Source organism: Vombatus ursinus, unplaced genomic scaffold (assembly GCF_900497805.2).
Source record: "Vombatus ursinus unplaced genomic scaffold, bare-nosed wombat genome assembly UNPS02014804.1, whole genome shotgun sequence".
NCBI lineage: Eukaryota > Metazoa > Chordata > Mammalia > Diprotodontia > Vombatidae > Vombatus > Vombatus ursinus.
Window position 1 is genome coordinate 4,761,688 of NW_020954582.1, and position 3,108 is coordinate 4,764,795.

The 3,108-nt window shown below is 42.7% G+C and overlaps 1 pseudogene; it reads left to right on the forward strand.

Moving 5' to 3' along the window:
* The first annotated feature begins 1,478 nt into the window (after positions 1–1,478).
* On the forward strand, positions 1,479–2,694 carry LOC114051645 (annotated as a pseudogene).
* The last annotated feature ends 414 nt before the right edge of the window (positions 2,695–3,108 follow it).

The following is a 3,108-nucleotide window of genomic DNA, read 5'->3' on the forward strand; positions in this document are numbered from 1 at the left end:
GCCACTGTCATTATCTATCTAGTCTCAGCTGTCCTTTAGTTCTCCAGATTGGCCAAGAAAGTCATAGGATAATGGATTAAGAGCTCAAAGGGATTTTAGAGGTCATAAAGTCCAACTTTTTCATGCATGAGGAATCTAAGACCCAGAGAGTTTTGGTAATATTTTCAAGGTCATGAGAAATGCAATTCAAAGCCATGTATTCTTACTCCCAAATCCCACATCAATAATAACCCATTTGTGAAAAGACCTAGAACTTAGGCAACTGCCACATTGCTCCACTGCCACTCATCTGATGGCCCTGGACCCTCTAGGTATGACACACTCCATGAAGTCTCTGCTGCACCTGGTGTGGACTGATCCCTCTGTTCAATGAACTACTATTTCTCAGTTAATAGTCAGTTCTAAAAACTCAGTTGTCATAGTCAACATTATGCAGTAGTTTATTACTGAATAGTTTATTCATTGCTTCACATTAATTAAATTTGTATTTTACATTAAACTCTTAGAATACAAGAACTGTATTCTGTAATTCATTTGCATCCTGATTATCACCTAGCCCAGAGCCTTTCACATAAAGAATCACAGATCACAGGATATCAAGAATCTTGAGTATTGAAGGGGTCAATTGACTTTCCCAGCCCATGAGCATCAGATGCAGGATTGAAACATGAACTTGGATTTGAAGCCTAGCATTCACCCTACTGGATAGCTGCTGCCCTTTTCCACATGGCAAACCTTAAATGGTTATCAATAGATTGTAGTCATTTCAAAAATTTTAAATAGGAAATTTGTAAAATTTCCATCAAATCTATCCATTTGATCCATCAAAATCTATTTCTTAGTCTAATAATGTAGTTTATCACATCCTTTTGCAAGATGCAAAGCAGATTTTTTTTTTCAGGGCACGTAAGTGAAAACTACCAAATTCAATACTATGCATCAAATTAAAATTTAAAAAAGATATCCTGAACATGAAAGTAGAAGCAAATGCTTTTCTTTTTCTAAAGAATCCTATTGTCTTTTTTGCCTTAGGTAGACTCAGTAAGCAAATACACCCACACACACAAAACTGAAAGACCTGGGTTGTTCTAAAGTCTTGTTTCATGGGTCAATAATGACTTATTCACAACCTCAAGGTCTCACGATGCTATCCTGTATAAATCCTTTGTCTAAAATATGGGTCTATGTTTCATTATCTAGGTTCCTAAAAGCTATGTGCATTTTTAATCAGGATAATTTACTTTAGTTGATCTTTTGTCTTTGAGTACTTTGATGAAAAGTCAGTTTTTTCCTCCTCTCACTTTGGAGGAACATAATGTCCAGAAACTAACTCCTATTTCATCAAGGTGCTGTTCCAGAAGACTCGTTTTCCCCTATGCCTTTCCTATGCTGAAGAAGCCTTTCAGCCACCCAGACTCGACTTTCCCCTTCAATTTGTCTTCTCTCCCCAGTAGTCTTCAGATGAGCATGCTCAGGTGATGAATATCATGCTCACCCATGTGGTCAACTGCTATGGGAAACCACTCTCCTGGACACATTCACGTGACTGGGAGAGTGAGGCGAAGGCTTCTATGTCAAGTGGCAGCATTGACTGGGGTTGATCCCCCAGAGGTTCTTTTTCTAGGAGAGCCATTAAGTCCAACAATTCAGCAATTAAGGCATTGGTCAGGACTTAGAAGTTACACAAAAAAACAGGAGATCACATAAACAGAACAAATATGGGTTCTAGCCTCACGTTATTCTCCAGAAAATAAGGGCTTTGGAGTCACTGACCCCCCAGGGCAGAAGAGTGGAATCACTGATCTGAAGGCATTGGAGGCAGTGATCTGTCCAGCCATGAGTCTTATCTCTATCATGACTGTGAAAAATGAAATTGGAGTGAAGCAACCTATGGAAGACATTGGATTGATTGGCAATTCCTGAAAGTACATTTCTATATACATTCAACCTGGGCAGTTAGAAAAATCCCACTCAGTGTGAATGACATGAAAATTGATCTCATGAGCATCAGTAGTCATCAACTGTAGGGCCCAAAAGCAGTTGGTGCAACCCATATCTGTAGTCCTGTGTGGGTGTGGAGGCCTTGGAGCGTGTCAGGGTCCAGGAGCAGGACATGCATTCTAGGAAAGTGGCCACAAAGTTAATGGTTGGGCTGGGGGCTGCCTGTGAAGTAGCCCAAGAAGAGATGGAGAATGACCATAAGAGGATTTCCCTGCCAGCAGAAAGGCTGGCAGAAATGAGAGTAAACAACCTTCCTGATGTGGTGATGAATGTTGCTCCACAGCAACACTACCCAACATGCATGAACGTCTCCTTGGCTTATGGAGAAGGGGTGGGCAGTTAGGTGGTTCAGTGGATAGAGTGCCAGGCCTGAAGGCAGGAAGACTCATCATGTAGAAGAGGAGAGTTTGCTGATGGAATCCTAGGATGTTTCTTTGTCTTCAGGAAGTGCCTCTACATCTCCAGCCCCAGAGCCATCCTACGTGCTTAGAACCACTGGTACAGATGAAGTACAGATAAAGGCTATGTGACCCACTCCCCTATTAGATTGGGAATTGGTCGCTTCACCATAAAGGAGGAGGTGGATGACCCAGCTGAGAAGGGCACCCACCATGTTAAAAGGCTACAGGAAATGAGGACAGAAGGAGACAAGACAGAATTGACCTGAAAACCACCCAGTGGACACAGCGCTAGACGGCACCCGTGTACTCTCCCTGCTTCTCCCCAGTTCACTGGCTCAGAACTGCGAGGAGCTGGGACCTTCTATTACAAAATCCCCACAGCCCAAGTAAGACTCTATTTTTTCAGCTAGCTTCACTGCAGCCCAGTAGACCTCAATATCATACTGCTTCTAAGACATAGACAAAACAGAACTTTCTGCTCCCAGATTCACTCCCTAGTTAGGTCCAGTAAGTTTCTGTGTCAGGACTTTAGAAGGTGGACCTTCCATCCTGCACCAATAGGAACACTTGAATAGGAGTAATAATGCCACTGACACACCATGGGGGGGCAGATGTGGAGAAAGGAAGAAAGAGCTCCTAGCTCCACCACCTGGTGATCTGCTCTGGCCACACGTGTCAGCTCGGTGACTGCTTTTCTGGATTCTTC